The following is a 22,180-nucleotide window of genomic DNA, read 5'->3' as shown; positions in this document are numbered from 1 at the left end:
TTATTGTAGGCTATAGTTTACCTCTTTTGGCTTCGCTAAGCGTAGAAAGTAATGTTATTTTTTTGATAGATAAAAAAATAAAGAAAATAAATATCAAACGTTTTTTTTGTAACTAGCTCTTTCCAGATCCACCGTTATGAAGAAGCTGGAATTTATCATTCCTGAATCAGGCTCCAATTGTGATTTTTCCACACTTGCCATTTTTAAATTTTTTAGTGTGTTTTTAATTTTCATTTGCTATGGGCTAGGGTTCGTTCTTTGCTAGGTTGCCACTAAATGGGCAACCATGATTATTCTGCTATTATATACATAGTTCTGCTAGGTTTTGGAGCAACCGTTAATTTAACTCCTGAATCGTAAAGGGAAGTTTAAATATTTATTGCTTAGTTAAGGATAGTTTAAGGATTAGTTTAATGCTTTGCTAAGGATAATCAAGACATATTCAGTTCTGGAATGAACGATGACCCTCCCTAGGAAAAAATCAAACTTCGGTTTGAATTCTAGGCCCCTTTTTTATTCACCTTCTCGTTTTTCCCCTTTTATATATATATATATATATATATATATATATATATATATATATATATATATATATATATATATATTCAAACGAACCTATTTTCACTTTAACCATGATATTGCTATTTTTCACAAATGATAACGCTATTTAATCACTATATTGTCATAATCACTCTATCCCTTCACACTAGAAACTTCCTTCCTGCTCTGAAAACTCGCCTACTCCCTCTTCAGGCATTCTTGATTCATGATTACTATTCCTGAATCAGTTCCAAATGACAATTTGTTCTCACTTAGAATTTTCTTTTTTTCAAAAAATGTCAAAATTTTCGGTTACTATGGGCTGAACTTATTACGTCATTTTTGACGAAACTCCCAAACAAGATAACAAACAAAAAAAAGTTAATTCCAAGGATTTACGAAATACCATAATAATTTCTTATGTCCATATAAATTAATCACTCAGAATGAGAACAACAAAATGATTAAGCTAAATCTTCGGATTAGTTCAATATTCGGATTATGTGTTGACAGACCACAGTATAAGATTGAGTCTAAACTGACTGAATCGATCTTGTAAAAGAATGATGAATCAAGACGTAAAGAGTTTTTTTGAAGACTATGAAAGTAGAGATGGTGTACGGATGTCATTTAACTGTTGGCCTGCAAGCAGGATTGAAGCTGCTAAACTTGTTCTACCTCTTGGGGTCATGTACACACCATTTAAAAAGCGGGAAAATAAACTTGTCCTTCAACATGACCCAATCGTGTGCAGGACAAACAGTTGTAAAGCCATTCTAAATCCCTTTTGTAGTGTTGACTATAGAGCTAAACTTTGGAGTTGTGTGATCTGCAATCAAAGAAATGCTTTTCCAGCAAATTATGTCCATGCAAGTGAAACCCAGATGCCCGGTGAACTTTACCAAGAGTCCTCGACGGTTGAATATTCTATCTCATCTGGAATTAAGAATGTCCGACCAGTTTTTCTCTATGTTGTCGACACGTGTATTGAGCCAGATGAGCTAAATGCTTTGAAAAGAACTCTGCGTGACTCACTATATAGTTTACCACCGAATATTTTATGTGGTCTCATCACCTTTGGAAAATACGTCTATATTCATGAGATAAATTCACTCGTTGAAAAGGCTTATGCCTTTAAAGGAACTAAGGAATACAGTATTCAGGACCTTCTGAAGCTATTGAAACTGGACAGACAGACGGCAGCACCAGCCCCCAGACCAGCTTACGGTATACAAGGACCAAGTGTACCTACTAATAAATTTTTGAAGCCCCTCAGTGAAACATTGAATTTGATGGAAGAAATTTTTGAAGGGATTCAGCGTGACACGTTTGAAGTAGAAACAGGCAAGAGACATATTCGAAGCGTTGGAGCGGCCCTCTCGATTGCTGTCAACTTGTTAGAGACAACCCACACAGATATTGGAGGAAGGATAATGTTGTTTATTGGGGGTGCATGTACAGACGGTCTAGGAATGATTATTGATTGTAACCTTAAAAATACAATCCGTACTCATCATACCATAGAACAAAGCCAGGCGAAATATTTGAAGAAGGCAACGAAATTTTATGAAGCCCTTGCCATGAAAGCGTCCCAAAATGGTTACGCAGTTGATATTTATGCGGCAGCATTGGATCAAATTGGGCTACTCGAAATGAAATCGTTGCCGAGTCTCACTGGTGGAAATTTAGTTCTGTCCGACTCTTTTGAATCCTCGCTGTTTAGTGAAAATCTCAAAAAAGTATTTTCAAGAGATGAGGAAGGGAATTTTCAAATGGCTTTCAATGCTGTAATGGACGTTAGGGTTTCAAAGGAGTTACGAATTTCTGGATGTATTGGTCCTTGCGTTTCAATGGGGGTTAAGCACGCTTCAGTTGCAGACATGGAGATTGGTATCGGTGGGACCACGCAGTGGAAGTTTTGTTCACTTTTGCCTACCACTACACCCGCAATTTTCTTTGATATAGTTCCACAGGCCCCAACCAGTGCTGGAGGACAAGGTTATATGCAATTTGTAACGAAATATCAACAGATCAATGGCGACAGAAGAATTAGGGTTACTACAATAGCTAGGAGTTTTTTAACCTCTTCCAACGATCCAATGATACGAGATTGGTTTGACCAAAACGCTGCTGCTGTTTTGCTTGCTCGTCTGTCAGTCTTCCGTCTAGAAAGGGAAGATGCGGCTGATGTCAAGAGATGGCTGGATAGAAATCTAATTAAGATATGCCAGAAGTTCTCATCTTTTACGTCAAATCAACCGGAGTCGTTTGTCCTGCCTCAAAGTCTTGAATTTTTCCCTCAAGCTGTATATCATTTGAGACGATCGCCATTTCTTCAGTTCTTCAATAACAGTCCAGACGAAACCACATTTTACAAGTCAATATTGTTGAGAGAGGACACAGAGAGTAGTATAACAATGATTCAGCCTTATTTGCTTGAGTATAGTTCCTTAACAGGGAAAGAATCAACACCAGTTAGTCTTGACGCCACAAGTGTAAAGAAGGACACAATTCTTTTGATGGACACTTTTTTTCGTGTTCTTGTCTATTATGGAGCTCATGTTTATTACTTGAAAAATCATGGTTTGGATCAATTGCCCGACTATGCCCACTTTAAGGTTTTCATGGAAGCTCCTTTAGAGGACGCAGCAGAGATTGTCTCGAATCGCTTTCCTGTGCCTCGATACGTTGTTACCGAAGAAGGAGCCTCCGAAGCCCGATTCCTGTTGAGTAAAGTGAATCCATCTATTACCCATACTATGCCAAATTACCATGGAGAAGGTGGAGCTATACTAACAGATGATGTGTCTCTTGAGGTATTTCTCCAACATCTAAGGAAGCTAGTTGTATCCAGCCAAAATCAGGAAGTTTAATTATTGATTATTATTCTATTTTTTTAAGCGTTGAATTCTAAATTTTTTTATTGTTGTCAGTTACCACATAATATAATATCTTTGATTATTGGAAAAAAAAGACAGACCACAGTCATCTTTGAATAGGTACTATTTTTCTCAATCACAGAATCTAATAAAGGTAAATATTATTATACCGTATCAAGCAAATGCCTTTCGTCTTGAGTGCCCAGAGTCAATGAGCATCAAGGAACTGAAGACCAAAATATGGGAGGAACATCCGACTCACCCTAGTGTAAAAGAGCAAAAGCTTTTATTTTTAGGAAGATTTCTTTCAGACAATGCTACGTTGAAGAGTTCTCTGAGTAATGTGCACAAGATTGATGGTTTTAATATTTATCTTTGTCCCATAGCCGATTATAACAAAGGTGAAAGTCGACCATCCGAACATACTTATGAGGATGGTGTTAAGAGGAAAAGGAAAGGTGCAAGCTCTGTCCGGCAAGTTCTATTACCTCAACAGCCTAGAATAGCATTAATAAATTCGTATTTATTTTGCATTTTGTTCATTCTGTTTTGGTCTCCTGGCATATGTTATTATTATCAAAAATTTTAGGTGACTCTTAGGTATAGTTCTAGTGGGCCTAATAACTCATTTATATCAGATTGAACGGAGACGACATGCACTAAACAATAGTTCTCAATCACTACTTAATCCTCAGCTTCAAAATCATTCTGAAAAGCAAGAAGAGAGGAATAGTTCGGAACAGGTTGAAGAAAAAGTGGGTGCGTCCCGGTCCGTGTTGTCAAATCTTTTTACTACTACAACACATATGTTATTTGGGTTGGTCACGTCATTAGTTCCAGAGTAGTAACACTAAATATTAGAAAGTTCGAAGCAGTTCAAGCCGTGGCAGTAGTAACTAAAATTCTAAAAAAAAATAAGTTTGGAAACAGTACGTAAAACTAAAATATTCTTACTTTTATGCTGATTATAAAATGCATAAAATATGTTTAAACATACCCATTAAAATTGTAGCATAGCCCATACCCTTCCTTACATTTGGGGAATTTATTTCCATTGGGTTTGCAATACGGGTAGTGCCGTGTGACAGCTCTTTACGCATTACAAAATTATGCAAAACTGCCCAACCAGAGGGGGTTTGGGCAGATCCGTTCCTAGGGAGGGGACCAGGTCAACTGTCCCGGACACCGTAGCTAGGGGATTGCCCACTTTGATCAAATTTTTCACTTTGATTCGGCTTTTTTGCTTATATTTGAGTCAAAAGGGGGGTGCTATAATTAATTTGTCCCCGGCACCACAAACCCTAGGAACGCCTCTTGTTGGGAAAAATACTTAAATAATCATAGGCAGCGCAATAGCGCTGCCTATGTAAAGAACGATGTTGGCACAATGTATTATTTATTTTTTGTTTTTTGCCTCCTTGGTCTTAGACCAGGGCACTTCGTATCGAAGGAGTTGTCGTAGAAATTTCGGAAAGGGCTCATTCGATTGGAAATTGGAGTGGTTAGTAGTAATCAAGGTTATACTTCTACGAGACATATAGCAATTTCTACGTTATTCTATCGCGCCTCTACACCTTTTCAAAGAGATTCAGAGATGCTAGTTATTTAGTACCCAGTAAACAGGTGACTTGATATGATTCATTAAAGGTAGGTTATTGCTAATGATACCCGCTCGAAAGTTATTTTTAAGGCTCCAACAATTGTGCTACATGATTAGCCAGATACAAGATGTGGCTTTTTCACTAGTATCCTATGGTCGGCTATCGACACTACTTATTTTATTGCATGTATTAAATCCGTATTTTTTACACAGTGGAACGACAAATACACAACTAATATCTCTAAAAAAGTGAAGACGGAGCATTTTAATAAAGTGTGTTAACATAACAAGGTTATTGTAGCATTGAATGCCAACAAGGATAAGTATTTAAAGTATGAAACAAGTACAAGTGGCAACACTATTGGAAATGAATGCATACATTGTCATAACAGTAAGGAATTGAATTTCTTTGGAATAACGAAAAAATTCAACTCTTATATTAGTAGTTACGCGACATTGGGATATCCAGAGATGATTGCACTCAAAGAGAATGCCAACATAAAAATAATCATTGATAATAGAGGACAGCTCCTTGCTACTATTGCAGGTAACACATTACCTACTGATACATCCAATCGTCACCTTTCGGGTATTAGCATTCAACAGAAGATCAATAAAAGAAAGGCCTACTCTTCTACTAATATCATAAACCATATCTTGTCTTTTGCCGAAACTGTTACCTGTGTAAAAATAATGTGATAATAGACAGTGAAATTGCCAGAAAAATAAAAAGGGCATTGTCAAAAAATATCACTATGGAATATAAAGATGAATCTATAAAAAACAAAGCACCAGCAAACGTTACTACCATTGATCAAACAGTCAATGAACCAAATAATACCAAGGACGAAAAGCATATTGAGCCTGTTGCTGAGACAACAGAAAAAATTGTGTATGACTCAAAATGGAATAATGATTATTCTACTGATTACGAACTAAGAGAAGACAATAGCTATAATATCAAGAGATAACATGGTGAACTATTTTATGGAACAGATTCAAAATGTCGAAAGTTAATCATTGATATTAATAGTTTATCGTAATATATTTATTTTATTAATATTCTACATAGCATTATTTCATTAAAAATATATTATACATTACATTGTTATGTGTTCATTATTTTTAGAGTAAGCTAGCATATCAAACGTTTAGAATGTCTAATAAAACGTCGGAGATGTAAGAAAAGGAATTTGAATACATCTATTGTCAGACACATGGGATAACATTGACAAAATCTTGGTATCAGAATGAATTAACTATTTATCAAAATCCGTTATTGGATATGTCATTATGAAAAAATTGTAAGTAAGTAAGTAACAAACTCTTTCTTGAATTCACCTGTTGGATACACAATACAGAAATTTAATTAAGGAAATTATGAAAAAAAAATTGTAAGTAAGTAACAAACCCTTTCTTGAAGTCACCTCTTGGATACACAATGCAGAAATTTCATTTAAGAAATTATCAAAAATTGTAAGTAAGTAGCAAATTCTTTCTTGAATTCGCCTCCTGGATAAATAAAAAAGACATTTCATTCAAGAAGTTATGACAAAATTCTAAGTAAGTAACAAACTGTTTCTTGAAGTTACCTCTTGGATACACAATGCAGATATTTCATTTAAGAAATTATGAAAAAATTGTAATCAAGTAAAAAACTCTTTCTTGAAGTTACCTATTGGATACACAATACAGAAACTAATTGAAGAATCTATGAAAAAAATGTAAATAAGTAAGTAACAAATTCTTTCTTGAAGTCACCTCTTTGATACACAATACAGACATTTTAGAAAAGAAATTATGAAAAAATTGTAAGTAATTAGCAAATTCTTTCTTGAATTCACCTGCTGGATAAACAAAAAGACATTTAGGTCAAGAAATTATGACAAAATTCTAAGTAAGTAACAAAATCCTTCTTGAAGTCAACTCTTGGATACACAATGCAGAAATTTAATTTAAGAAATTATGAAAAAATTCTAAGCAATTAACAAACTCTTTCCTGAAGTCACCTCTTGGATACACAATGCAGAACCTTCATCTAAGAAGCTATGAAAAAATTGTAAGTAAGTAAGTAACAAATTCTTTCTTGAAGTCACCTCTTGGATACACAATACAAAAATTTCATTAAAGAAATTATGTAAAAATTGTAAGTAAGTAGCAAATTCTTTCTTGAAGTCACCTCTTGGATGCACAATACAGAACTTTCATAAAAGAAATTATGAAAAAATTGTAAGTAAGTAGCAAATTCTTTCTTGAATTCACCTGCTGGATAAACAAAAAGACATTTCGTTCAAGAAATTATGACAAAATTCTAAGTAAGTAACAAACTCTTTATTTTTTTCATGACTTAGATAGACGATGTAGGAATTTAATTCAAGAAACTATGAAAAAATTCTCAGTAAGTAACAATTTCTTTCTTGAAGTAAACTATTGGATACACAATACGGAAATTTCATTCAAGAAATTATGAAAATATTTGTAAGTAAGTAACAAGCTCTCTATTGATTTCATCTCTTGGATATACACTACAGATACTTAATTCAAGAAATTATGAAAAAATCGCAATAAGTAACAAATTCTTTATTGCTTTCACCTTTTGGATATACAATATGGAAATTTCATTCAACAAATTATGAAAAAATTGTAAGCAAGTAACAAACTCTTTCCTGAATTCACCTGCTGGATAAACAAAAAGACATTTCGTTCAAGAAATTATGACAAAATTCTAAATAAGTAACAAACTCTTTCTTGAAGTTACTTCTTGGACACACAATGAAGAAATTTTATTTAAGAAATTATTAAACAATTGTAACCAAGTAACAAATAATTTCTTGAAGTCACCTCATAGGTACACAATGAAGAAATTTCATTAAAGAAATTGTGTAAAAATTGTAAGTAAGTAAGTAACAAATTCTTTCTTGAAGTCACCTCTTGGATACACAATACAGAAATTTCATTAAAGAAATTATGAAAAAATTGTAAGTAAGTAGATTTTTTCATAATTTCCTGAATGAAATATCTGTACTGTGTATCCAAGAGGTGAAAACAATAAAGAGTTTGTTACCTACTTGCAATTTTTTCATAATTTCTTGAATGAAGTATCTGTACTGTATATCCAAGAGGTGAAATCAATAAAGAGTTTGTTACTTACTTACAAATATTTTCATAAATTCTTGAATGAAATTTCAGTATTTTGTATCCAAGAGTTGACTTCAAGAAAGAAATTGTTACTTACTGAGAATTTTTTCATAATTTCTTGAATTAAATTTCTACATCGTGTATATAAGTCGTGTAAAAAATAAAGAGTTTGTTAATTAATTAAAATTTTTTCATAATTTCTTGAACGAAATGTCTTTTTGTTTATCCAGCAGGTGAATTCAAAAAAGAATTTGCTACTTACTTACAATTTTTGCATAATTTCTTTAATGAAATTTCTGTATTGTGTATCCAAGAGGTGACTTCAAGAATGAATTTGTTACTTACTTACTTACAATTTTTTCATAGTTTCTTAAATGAAATTTCTGCATTGTGTATCCAAGAGGTGACTTCAGGAAAGAGTTTGTTACTCGCTTACAATTTTTTCATAATTTATTGAATGAAATTTCCGTATTGTATATCCAAGAGGTGAAAACAATAAAGTTTGTTACTTACTTGCGATTTTTTCATAATTTCTTGAATGAAGTATCTGTACTGTATATCCAATAGGTGAAATCAATAAAGAGTTTGTTACTTACTTACAAACGCTTTTATAATTTCTTGATTGAAATTTCCATATTGTGTATCCAAGAGTTGACTTCAAAAAAGAAATTGTTACTTACTTAGAATTTTTTCATAATTTCTTGAATTTAATTTCTACATCGTGTATCTAAGTCGTGTAAACAATAAAGAGTTTGTTACCTACTGAGAATTTTGTCATAATTTCTTGAACGAAATGTCTTTTTGTTTATCCAACAGGTGAATTCAAGACAAAATTTGCTACTTAGTTACAATTTTTTCATAATTTCATGAATGAAATTTCCGTATTGTGTATCCAAGAGGTGACTTCAAGAAAGAATTTGTTACTTACTTACTTACAATTTTTCATAGTTTCTTAAATGAAGTTTCTGCATTGTGTATCCAAGAGGTGACTTCAGGAAAGAGTTTGTTACTTAACTGCAATTTTTTCATAATTTCTTTAATAAATGTTCTGTCTTGTGTATCCAAGAGGTGACATGAGGAAAGAGTTTGCTACTTACTTAGAATTTTGTCATAATTTCCTGAACGAAATGTCTTTTTGTTTATCCAGCAGGTGACTTCAGGAAAGAGTTTGTTACTTGATTAAAATTTTATCAGAATTTATTCAATGAAATTTCCGTATTTTATATCCAAAAGGTGAAAGCAATAAAGAATTTGTTACTTACTTGCTATTTTTTCATAATCTCTTGATTGAAGTATCTGTACTATATATCCAAGATGTGAAAGGAATAAAGAGCATGTTACTTACTTACAAATAATTTCATAATTTCTTGATTGAAATTTCCGTATTGTGTATCCAAGAGTTGAATTCAAGAAAGAAATTGTTACTTACTGATAATTTTTTCATAATTTCTTGAATTAAATTTTTACATCCTGTATCTAAGTCTTGAAAACAACAAAGAGTTTGTTACTTACTTAGAATTTTGTCATTATTTCTTGAACGAACTTTCTTTTTGTTTATCCAGTATGTTACTTCAAGAAAGAATTTGTTACTTACTTACAATTTTTTCATAGTTTCTTAAATGAAATTTCTGTATTGTGTATCCAAGAGGTGACTTCAAGAAAGAATTTGATACTTAGTTACAATTTTTTCATAATTTCTTGAATGAAATTTCTGTATTGTGTATCCAAGAGTTGACTTCATGAAAGAATTTGTTAGTTACTTACTTATAATTTTTCCACAGTTTCCTTAATGAAGTTTCTGCATTGTGTATCCAAGAGGTGACTTCAGGAAAGTGTTTTTTACTTTATTACAATTTTTTCATAATTTCATAAATGAAATTTCTGCATTGTGTATCCAAGAGGTAACTTCAATAAAGAGTTTTTTACTTACTTGGAATTTTGTCATAATTTCTTGAACGAAATTTCTTTTTGTTTATCCAGCAGGTTAATTCAAGAAAGAATTTGCTACTTACTCAAAATTTTTTCATATTTTCTTTAATTAAATTTATGCATTGTGTATACAAGAGGTGAATTCAAGAAAGAATTTTTTACTTACTTACTTACAATTTTTTCATAGTTTCTTAAATGAAGTTTCTGTATTGTGTATCCAAGAGGTGACTTCAGGAAAGAGTTTGGTACTTGCTTACAATTTTTTATAATTTCTTAAATGAAATTTCTGCATTGTGTTTCTGCATTGTGTATCCAAGAGGTAAATTCGAGAAAGAGTTTGTAACTTACTTAGAATTTTGTCATAATTTCTTGAATGAAATGTCTTTTTTATTTATCCAGGAGGCGAATTCAATAAAGAATTTGCTACTTACTTACAATTTTTGATAATTTCTTAAATGAAATTTCTGCATTGTGTATCCAAGAGGTGACTTCAAGAAAGAGTTTGTTGCTCACTTACAATTTTTTTTTCATTATTTCCTGAATTAAATTTCAGTATTGTGTAGAAAGACTATTTCAAGAAAGACTATTTCGAGAATGACAGTGATCAGGAAAATTTTGAAGAATTTTTAGCTATGGAAAATCTAGTTATTCCAGAGAAAAAATCCCTAACACCAGAAAGGTGCAAAAGGTTAGCACACACACTCTTAACACCTTTATTATAAAGTGGCTTAATTAAGGTTTTCCTAAAATCGGTAGGTACTTCTCTTTTTTTAAAATCATATTCATAATCTTCAGTAATTTATTTCTAACCTCAGTGCCATCATATTTAAGAAACTCATTTACCACACTATCAGCACCTGAAGCCTTATTATTTTTTTAATCATTTTAGTACTGTCGCTAATTCTTCCTCACAAAACAAATCTTCCTTCACATCCAAGGTATCACAAACTTTTTCATTTTCCTCTGTATATTTTCTTGCAACACTATCTCGGTTTAGCAAATTCTCAAAATTTTATGCCCATCTCTCTTTAACTCTTTCCCTATCACTAATTGTGGCCCCATTACTATCTTTAACTGGGACAAGTTCTGATTTACTACTCTCTCTCAATTTATTAACATGTCAGTACAATATTTTACTATTATGCCGTCTAGCTGCATCTTCCAGATCCATGGCCTCCACTTCACATCTCCTTAGTTCATATATATATATTTATATATATATATATATATATATATATATATATATATATATATATATATATATATATATATATATATATATATATATATATATATATATATTTCTGAAAGCTCAGTAGTTCAAGATTTTATTTTACTGTAATTTTGATTTTTATTTTCAATGTTGTAAGTACTTGAGAAAATATTTGTAATATAATTTGCTTTTAGTAATGCGCAAATGTAATTTCTGGTCGTTTTAGGAATTTATTCTACTGGTCTAATATGACTCTTAACTTGTACTTAAGTTTAATATTGCTCTTTACTTTTTTTTGAAAAACTTATTTTCCGGAAAGTTTATTTTTATTAATTTCTGTTCGTTCTTGATTGCCAAGGTTTCAAGTTTTTCAACATTCTTTATTTCAATTTGAACTTTTTTTTTAAACATCAAAGTATTAAAACATCGAAGTGCTTTTTTTTCTACATTAAAGTTTCAAAGTTCTCCCCCTTGACATTCCCTGGAAAAGTCACAAATAGATGTGGCAGCAGTTGGAAGCAGTCGGAGTTACTGTTGCAAGTTGTCACAGCTGAAAGTAGTAACAGTTGCAGTCACAACCAGTCTCATTTGCAGCCGCAATGGTGGCAGTAGTAGTAGTGGCCCTGAAGGTTTCAAGTTAATACCCTTACCTGTTCCTAAGATATTGCAGATAGGCCTTTCTGATAACTTGGATACATATAGTTTTCTTTTGATTTGGCTCAACATACCCCTCAACATTTCCTAAAGTTTTGCATCAATGCCCTTAGCATTTTATACACATTCAGGATGAAAAATTCTTCCCTTTCCTAATAATAAATCCTGCGTGTAAAGAAATGGACAAATTGCATAATTTACATTCCTTGCCCCGGGGGCTGCAGGGGCATGACATCCATAGAGGCTTAGTTATTAGACATGTGACTAAGTTATGTGACTATTTCGAATAAAATGGATCTTCTAGATCTCTATCAATGCTAAGGACGTTAATCTAAAAGGCCAATTTGAAGATTAATGTAAAAGGACAAGAGGGGGGAGGGGTGGCTGCCCTTCGTTCCGTTTTCAACTTGCTTTTAAAGTTTGAATTTGACACGCTTAGCCGTTCCTCAGATATTGCTGATGTGTCCTTTTGAAAACTCTCCTGCACTGCATATAGTTTGCTTTAATTTTGTCTAACATCGCTTTCAACATTTTCTTAAAGTGTCATCTTAATACTCTAGGTCTTTGTGTAGACTCGGGATAATTATGCCCCCTTTTCCCAATAACCAACAATTGGCAACTTATATCATTTAGTCATCTCCGGAGGTATAGTTACTTGACTTTTCGACTATTTTGAACAACATGGCTTTTCCAAAATTTTGATTGGATTTCTTCGGAGGGAAACTAAAAAGGAAACGGTAGGGGATTGATTGCCCTCCGACCATTTTTTAACGTCTTCTTCAACATACCCTGAAAGTTTTAACGTAAATACCCTCTGCTGTTCTTGCGGTAATGCCCATACATCTTTTTGATAAATAGGTTGCACATAGTAATTTTATATTTAGTTTAACATGCCCCTCAACATTCTCCAAAGTTTCACCTTAATACCCTTAGCCTTTTCGAACAAATTTAGAATCAAAATTCCTGTTTTACTAATGATAAATCCTGCATGTAAAAAAGAGCAAATGGCATAATTTACATTCCTTATCCTGGAGGATATGGGGGGCGCTGCATTCCCGAAGGCATAGCTACTAGACTTTATGACTGTTTTAAACAAAATTATTTTTTCAAAACTTTGATCAGCTACGGTTACGTCAGTAGGATTTTACTAGATCTAGTAAAATAAAAAAAAATCTAGTAAATTTAGAGGATCTAGTAAGTTTCCCGAAATATAGTAAAAAGTCGTGATTTATAGTAAACAAAATTTTTTTATTTTCCATGAATTCAGGGGGAAAAATTAGGGTCCATTCATAACAAAATCTGATTCCGATACGTTAGATATTATGGCTACTACTGCTCTCATTTTTGCGATTTCGCGTCAACCCTAGTGCTTAAAAAATCTCTACTTTTCTCTCGGCTTCTTCTTGATACTCGCTTTGAAAGGCAAACTATTTGAACTCAGGACTGGTATGCCGGCTTAATTTGTTTTCAGAAAAATTTCCCCGACTCTCATAACAGCTGCTGGAAACGAACTTTTCCCATACTTGCCCAAGTTCTTTCTGACTCTTCAGCTTGCCCCATTCAAGTGCTGGAGCAGAGAGACAGTTCTCGATTTTGTCGGTCATCAAAAGCAAAAACAGCAATAGGCAAAAGGTCTCAAGTGCTTCGTCCCTGATGAAAACGAAACAGCTACCAAGAAATGGAAACAAGTAGATCCCTTCAGTCAGAATACGACACTAGTGGATACTTTAAATTCGGGTGAGGCCGAGAACGATTAAAGCCTTTTAAGTGCGACTTTTTTTAATTGCGACTATATATTTTTCTTCTTACTTTTCGATTTGTATGATTTGCTTGACCTGAAGACTATCAACACAATGGTATTTTAAAAACTGATTATTGTATGTTATATAAGTTTTCTTTTTCTTGGCAGCCCTAGTCCGAGTTGAGGAGCACTTTTTAATTTACATAATTTTACAACTAAACCGGAGCCGATTACGTCATTTCCGTTTTGAAGTGACATAGATGGTATTGGTTTTTGATTCGCTTGAATACGAACGAGAGAGAATCCAGAAAAAATCAGTTGAAAAAAAAAATCGAAATTAATTGCTTTAAAATCTGCTAGAAATCTTTGTAAGCAGCTTATCCCTTATTTAAAGACCAGCCCAATTAGTGTTTTAAAACTGGCAAATTTTCTCTTAAAAATGCAAAATTGAAGGGTTTAGATTTCAAACCTAAAAACAGAACCCGGGGAACAGATTTCAAAAGCCATCACTTTCAAACACACCTCAGATTCTAAGCACTCTATCGCCTGAATTGCTCCGTGAACATGAGTTGTAGCTACTCTTCTTCTTTGATTGTTTTTTACTTTTTCAATATATCTGAATTTTATGACCTGAAGACTATTGATAAATTTAAAGCCGGGCTTCACCAGCAGGTTTTCCAGAATCCAAGATTCCAGACTATTGTTTGACGTATTGGATACACCGCATCTGGAATATGAAGCCGATCCATGTAGTACATCCAAATAATAAAAAAAAAGATTTTTGAACTTATAGGTTTCAGGAATTTTCAGTCATACTATGAAAACGGAAGAAAAGAGGAAAAGAAAGAGAAAAGAGAAAAATAGGAAAAAATATTGTGAAAATCGTATTCATTATCCTCCTATAGTAAAAATCGATGCTTGATGGTGCGCGTGCGGCGGTCCAAAAATTTTTTTTTGAGCATTTAGTAAAAATAGATGCGATTTAGTAAATTTTTACTCTCAGATCTAGTAAATTCTTCCAGGCTAGGGTGGCAACACTGGTTGAGGGAGAGGAGCCATAGTTTAGGCAGGTCCATCACGGTTTAGCAGATTCTTAAAATGTTTTTCTCGTCTCTGTTTAACTCTTTCCTTATCATCAATAGTGATAAGTCTTTAACTGGGACAAATCCAGAGTGAGTAACCAGATTGAGTACTCTCTAGAGCAGGGGTTCCCAACCTTGTTTTTACTATAGAGCACATTCTAAAATATTGGTAGGGTGGCGGGCACCACCTATTTTAAATCAACAAACTCCTTCCATAACTTGTCATTTTCCCATTATTTATTTTCTAATTTTCTTATAGTCATAATGCATTAATAAATAATAAACAAAAATGTTTCAAAATAAAAAAATTATTTGGCTTTTTTTTCAAATTGCATACACACAGAGAAATGTATTTACAAAATGCAAAAGAAAGTAAACAAAACACACAAATACAAAGAAAACATTTAATTAAGAAATATAATACAGTCAATGTGATCTTTGGCATTGCATTTCATTGGCCAGAGCTTCATAATTAGGAGTGTATGATGATCATCCTGTTATCAGACAATCATAAAGATGCTCATCGGTGAGTCGAGATTTATATCTTGATTTTATTAAGTTCATGTTTTGAAAACAATAATTTGCATAAATATGTTGAACCGAAAAATCATTCAATTTTATATGCCGCTTTTTTTAACAATGGGAACTTTTCTCTATCCACTGCATTCCAAAAGTCCTCGGATATTAAAGATTTTAGCAAAATATCATTCTTAAGGTCCAAAATTTCTAACTTTAGTTCTTCTGTCTTACCTTGAACAAAATCTGCAATACATGCAGCTATTTCCATAACATTTATTTGGCAAGTAAAAGGATTGATACAGAAGGAAACTATTGGCTCAATATGTTTAAACTGTAAAAATCTCTCTTCAAACTGTTTTTTTTAAACTCTTGAAGATGCTTAATAAATAGTGTCCCATTTAATTCATTGTCACCTAGCATTTTCTTCATATGTGGGAAATGCATGAGAAAATTGATCTGCAGATGTGATATCAACAAATCCAATTTAGCTTTAAATGACTTTACAGAGGTTATCATTTCAGCTATGTTTTTGTCTTTACTCTGCAACTCCAAGTTTAAAGAATTCAATTTTTCCATGATGTCTGTGAGAAATCCCAAATCAATCAGCAAGCCAGAGTCAGCTAGATCATTATAATTTTCCTTTCTATCGTGTATAAATGTTTTTAATTCTTCAATTAAACTCACAAATCTTGTCTTTCCTTTACTGAGCCAATGTACCTCAGTATGCAGAATAAGATCATGTTCTTTATCTTAAGTATCTTCTAACAGGGCCTTGAAAAGTCGGTGTTGCAAAGGAGCTGCTTGAATAGAATTGATTATTTTTGTAACTATTTTCGTGACGTGTTCAAATGGCAAAATTTTACAACACAGAGCTTCCTGGTGGATAATACAATGGTAGGACATGAAGTTTGAAAATGAATCATCCTTCTTGCAGAGGGCAATAAACCTGTTGTTTTTACCCACCATTGCTGGCGCCCCATCAGTGGTTATTGCAGACAGCTTGTGCAAAGGCATATTTATTGACTTGGCGTATGTTTTGAATGTATTATAAATATCGTCACCCCTTGTCTGTCCTTTCATAGGTAATATTTGTAAACTATCCTCTTTTACTGTGAAGTTACTAAACACCATTCACACCATAACTGCTAACTGTGCGGTGTCTGATATATCTGTTGACTCGTGAAATTTGCAAGTCAGTTTTTAACTGAGTTTGTATGTCTGTTGAAATTGCATGCATTCTTCTTATGACTGTGTTATTTGACAATTGTAAGTCTTGTATTGCTGAGACAATCTCAGATTTGTTAGAAAATTCATCAAATAGACAATCGGCACCAGTCAAAAATAGTTCCTTAAACAACTCACCATCAATGAAAGGTTTCTTCTTTTTTGCAAGCATGTGAGATATTTTGAAAGAAGCAATAGTGGTTTTTTAGAATTTACCACATGTCTAGTGAAAACAGTCTGTTTTGCTGTCAGACTTGATTTTCGATTGCACATTTTTTTCTTTCTTACTTCAGATTTAAGAGGATAATTTACATTAAAAGTGCTGTGATTGGTCTGAAATTTTTGTTCAATGTTATGTTTTTTCGGCACTGCAATGCTACTACCACACAACAAACAAACGCATTTATTTTTCAAATTAACGAAACAATATGATTCCTCCCAGTTAGTGTTAAAACTATAGGTTTGTTGTCTTTTACTTGGTCCACTCATTTTAGGGCTAAAATAAATAATAAAAAAAATAATAATTGAACTACAATGTAATACCAATGTCATAGCGCAAGTCTGTTCTGCATTATATGCATATAATATATTATAACAAGAACTATAACTATCTCCTCAACAAAATAGTTTATTCAAGATCATCGCTTATTAATGCAATAAATAACGCACCTCGCTTTTAGCCTGTTAATTTTTTTCTATACAAAACTCCTTATTCGTGTTTTATCTGACGAACATGTCTCTTATCTAACTGTCGCAACACGAACAGGACAGCATCGCAGCAATCACAATGACAACAACGCGGTTCCAGGTGGGGAATGCTTTTTTCCCATCACTCTATGTACACGCGGTAAACCCGAAGCAAGCCGATGATCGCCGAAGCAATTAGAGTTATGTGCCTTGTGATTTGGCGCCTTCAGCGTTTATCGGATCAGTTTTTGGCGTTCGTTACATTCGTTCACTTCGGATTTTCTGTGTGTACAAGGGGTAATGTGCAAATGGCACTAGCCGTTCCAGGCTAGCATAAATAGTGCAGTCTGTCTCGCCGCTAGACAAATTGGGACAAGTATCGAACATATTTAATAAACCTAGGCAGTCAAAAATTAAAACTAACAAATGAATAAAAATAAAATCATATTTAAAAATAATGTTAATGAAAAAAACTCTGTCTCTGTCGAATAGTGAGAGGCGGGCACATACGAATCGTTCCGCGGGCGCCATGGTGCCCGCGGGCACAGGTTTGGGAACCTCTGCCCTAGAGGGACAAGAAACAAGAGGAAAGTGCTTCAGCAAACTTCAAAAAACGATTAATCAAACTTCGAAGGGTCAAGATCTGGCTCAGAAGTGCAGTGATGGAGAATAGAGTGCCAGGTAATTACAATAAAAAAGTCCTTATCCCAGAAGAACATTTTCTCTACACTAGACCCTGGGTAGGATCTTATATTAAGAGAGTATTGTCCTGACAAAGGGATAAGAAATTCATCAATTGATGAAAATTACTTTATTGATAAGTGGCTATCAGAAGCCAAAAAAAAAAATAGCTGAATTGCGTTCCAATGCAATAATGAATTAGTGTTGCGAGTCAAAAGAATAATACAAGTCAAAATATTTGAGAATGCAAGAAACAACAAGAAATATTGATAAACTAGGCAAAAGGATTGCGTAAAAGAAACTGGATTAAGAATAGATCTCAAAACTTGAAACACACACAAATTATAACATGGAAATCTATTTGAGTTGTCTGGAGTCTACTGGATTTTTATTGGTAGTGGGAATGTTCCACGGAGGGGGATTTTAAGGTCTTATTTGCAAAAAAACGATCGGAAAATAAACTTAAAAAGCAATTTTGTTTTCAGCAGAAAGTTAGGAGGAACTTCAAATTGAACAAAAATTATTCCATATATGAGAAGGGCTGCCCTAAATTCTGCCGCTCTCTTGTGACTCTAAAATATTTAAATGATGTTTAAAATTTTCTTATTCCAATTCACCGGTCTTTTTGTTTCATCAGTTGGTCTTAACGAATTGGAAAGAAATGTCAAGCTTTTGTTAACGTGATGAGTATAATTGCGAAAGAATAAATGAAAAAGAAGCAACAATAATCCATAACATCCTAGAAAGATTTAGCTCTAATCCAAGAAGATGAATTCAGTTGTTAATTAATGATTTAACCAATAAATAATTTAAGAGGTTAGACAGAACTTAGTGGCAGCGTTAAGTTTTGTGAACTGTCGATATAATCTCAGCTCCTCCCCCTTCCGTCATAGAATTGGATGCCCCCCCCTAGACGAGATGCTGCCTAAGCCCATTAAAGGGGCATCTGAAAAGGGGAGGGGGCAAGTTACCCTCTGATAGCTCTTCAACATCCCCTGAAATTTCAACTTTGGATGCAAATTTTACTGGATTCTGCCTATTAGACAGGGGTGTAATTTGCGATGGGGCCGGGTGGAACTGCCCCTCCCAGATCTCAGTATGCCCCCCCCCCAAGCTGAAATTTAATTTCTTCAAAAATTTTGTCAAAACTAAGATAAACCTACATAATTCAAGCATCAGAGGCAGCGCAATAGCGCTGCCTAAGTAAAGAACGATTTTGGCACAATGTGTTATTTATTTTTGGTTCTTGGTCTTAGACCATGGCACTTCGTATCGAAGGAGTTGTCGTAGAAACTTCGAAAAGAGCTCATTCGATTTAAAATTGGAGTGGCTTGTGCACTTTTGAATAGTCGAAAGTGATTGGAAAGCAACTAACACCCCTTCTACACCAAACAATTCCCCAAACACATTCAATAAAACTTTTGAGATAGCCATTTTTTTCAGCGTAGTTGATTTACATATAGAAATTATGTTTTTAAGGAGGACACTCCCCCACAGCCCTCAGGGCATGGGTTGTAAGTTATGCCCTGGAGGCATATAAGGTTTTTTTTAAATAGAAAGCGCTGTCGTAGAAACTTCAAAAAGGGCTCATTTGATTGGAAATTGAAATGGCTAGTGTCCTTTTTAATAGTCGAAAGTGATTGGAAGGCAACTAACACCCCTTCAACGCTCACCATTTATCCAAACACATCCAATCAAAATTTTGAGATAGCCATTTTATTCAAAGTAGTTCCGGAAATTATATCTGAGGATGAAACTTCCCCCACAACCCTCCGGGTATGGGTTGTAAGTTATGCCCAGGGGGAATATAAGGCTTTTATTGAAAGCTTTGTCGTAGAAACTTGAAAAAGGGTTCATTCAATTGGAAATTCAAATGGCTAGTGCCCTTTTTAATAGTCGAAATTGATTTAAGGGCAACTTACCCCCCTCTCATGCCCACCTTTTCCCCAAACACATCAAATCAAAATTTTTAGATAGCCACTTTGTTCAACGTATTTAAAAGTTTTAGAAGTTATATCTTTAAGGATGATAACCCCCTCAGAGCACTCGGGGCAAGGGTTGTAAGTTATACCCTGGGGGCATATAAGGTCTTTATAGATGGTGATGTTGTAGAAACTTCAAAAAGGGCTCATTAGATTGGAAATTGGATGGACTTGTGCTGTTTTTAATAATCGAAAGTAATTGGAGGATAACTAACACCCTTCTCACACCCACTGTTTCCCCAAACACTTCCGATCAACATTTTGAGATAGCCATTTTGTTCTACGTAGTCAAAAAGTCTTGAAATTATGTTTTTGAGGATGACACTCCCCCCACAAGGTTTTTTTTTTATTATAGAAAGCGTTTTCTTAGAAACTTCAAAAAGGAATCATTCGATTGGAAATTGAAAAGGCAAGTGCCCTTTTTAATAGTCGAAAGTATTTGGATGGCAGATAACCCTCCTCTCACGCCCACCATTTCCCCAAACACATACAATCAAAATTTTGAGATAGTCATTTTGTTCACCCTATTTGAAAGGTCTGGAAATTATGTCTTTGAGGATGACAACCCCCTCACTGCCCTCAGATCTAGGGTTGTAAGTTATGCCCTGGGTCATTAGGGTTTCTATAGAAAGCTTTGTCGTAAAAACTTCAAAAAGGGCTCATTTGATTGGAAGTTAAAAGGGCTACTGCCCTTTTTAATAGTCGGAAGTTATTGGAGGGCAACTAACCCTCCTCTCACCCCACAATTTCCCCAAGCACATCCAATCAAAATTTTGAGATAGCAATTTTGTTCAACGTAGTTGAAAGTTCTGGAGATTAGGTTTTTGTGGATGACAGCCCCCCCCCAGCCGTCTTTGCAAGGGTTGTAAGTTATGCCCTTGGGGCATATAAGTTTTTTTTTGTAAGCGTTGTCATAGAAACTTCAAAAGGGCTCATTCGATTGGAAATTAAAAGGGATAGTGCCTTTTTTAATTATTGAAAGTGATTGTAGAGCAACTAACGCCCCTCTCACGCACGTCATTTCCCCAAGCACATCCAATCAAAATTTTGAGATAGCCATTTTGTTTAACGTAGTTGAAAGTTCTGAAAATTAGGTCTTTGAGGATGACAACCCTCCTCACAGCCCTCAGGGCAAGGTTTGTAATTTATACCCTTGGGGTATATAAGGTATTTATAGAATGGGTTGTTGTAGAAACCCAAAAAGGGCTCATTCGATTAGAAATTGAAAGGCCTAGTGCCTTTTTTATAGTCAAAAGTTATTTGAAGGCTTGGCATTTTTTTATTAAACATCGATTTGATTACAATGCTTTATTTTTTTTTTTTTTATTTTTTTTTTTTTTTTAGAACAGGGTACTTTGTATCGAAGGAGTCGTCTTAGGAACCTCGAAAGGGCTCATTAGATTGAAAATAGAAAGTGGTAAAAAAGGGTTATTAGTCGAAAGGGATTCGAGGGCAACTAGTCCCCCTCCCATGCCCACCCTCCCATTTGCCTATTATATTTAAAAACTAAATGTTGCCTTAAGATTAAATCAAAAAGGCACTGTGTTAATGCTCATTCCCAATAAGGCATCTCAGCAGTACCCCAAGAACGACTGAGGGTACTATGTTCAAACTTTTGGGCCTATTTCTGCTTTTAAAATCTAACCAAATCAAAATAGCGTAAGTGTGAGTAGAGATGCCTCAGGAGGTCCGATCACGCACCCCTGCTGCCACCTACAACTTTTTTTTACATAATTTATGTATGTTTGTTGTCAGTGAGAATGAAAAAACAGGAATTTTCTCACATTGATGTCTGTTTTCTTGGATGGTTATGTGTGTTGATCAATTTATTTGATGTTTTTCATGGATGTCAACAGCAATTTATGGTTTTTGTCAGTGAGACTGAAAAAACAGGAACTTTCTCACTTTCATGGGTTATTGAGTCATTAATCAAATTGTTCCCGGGCAAGGTTAATTAATGTCTGACAGATGACGTCAAGTTAATTAATGTCTTTGGAGTTCTACCAAGAGAATGTTTCCGGGGCAAAGTTTAGATCACACATGACAGATGATGTCATGATTGATTGATTGGCATGAAAGGGGAATTAATTTGTTGTTTCTAAAGAGAATCGTTTCCGAGCGAATGTTTTGATCTTAGCGCGCGAAAAGGTTTCTTTGTAATTTCAAATGTGAAAGCACAGGGATGCCAAACAAAAGGAACACGCTGAAATTACGTTTAGGGATTATTTGGGCAAAACCGTTTTAGATAGGTTATGGAATTATTTCGGCGAAACAGTTAGAGACATTTTAAAAGATGATTTAAAAGATGATT

At 34.0% G+C, this 22,180-nt stretch overlaps 1 pseudogene; it reads left to right on the top strand.

Annotated features, from left to right (window-relative positions):
• The first annotated feature begins 1,068 nt into the window (after window positions 1-1,068).
• LOC148945138 (protein transport protein Sec23B pseudogene) lies at window positions 1,069-3,413 on the top strand (annotated as a pseudogene).
• The last annotated feature ends 18,767 nt before the right edge of the window (window positions 3,414-22,180 follow it).

Source organism: Artemia sp. Qi Xiang Cuo, chromosome 13 (genome assembly GCF_049724085.1).
Source record: "Artemia sp. Qi Xiang Cuo chromosome 13, ASM4972408v1, whole genome shotgun sequence".
NCBI classification, from domain to species: domain Eukaryota; kingdom Metazoa; phylum Arthropoda; class Branchiopoda; order Anostraca; family Artemiidae; genus Artemia; species Artemia sp. Qi Xiang Cuo.
The sequence above is the reverse complement of the archived record's forward strand: the minus strand, read 5'-3'. Positions and strand labels throughout refer to the sequence as shown.